The following is a 234-nucleotide window of genomic DNA, read 5'->3' as shown; positions in this document are numbered from 1 at the left end:
GGGTGTGTTGCGTGACTGTGTGTTGCGTGACTGTGTGTGTTGAGTGACTTTGTGTTGCGTGACTGTGTGTGTTGCGTGACTGTGTGTTGCGTGACTGTGTGTGTTGCGTGACTGTGTGTGTTGAGTGACTGTGTGTGTTGAGTGACTGTGTGTTGCGTGACTGTGTGTGTTGCGTGACTGTGTGTGTTGCATGACTGTGTTTTGCGTGACTGTGTGTGTTGAGTGACTTTGTGT

This window comes from Telmatherina bonti (assembly GCF_933228915.1).
Source record: "Telmatherina bonti genome assembly, chromosome: 3".
NCBI classification, from domain to species: domain Eukaryota; kingdom Metazoa; phylum Chordata; class Actinopteri; order Atheriniformes; family Telmatherinidae; genus Telmatherina; species Telmatherina bonti.
Note: the sequence above shows the minus strand (reverse complement) of the source record.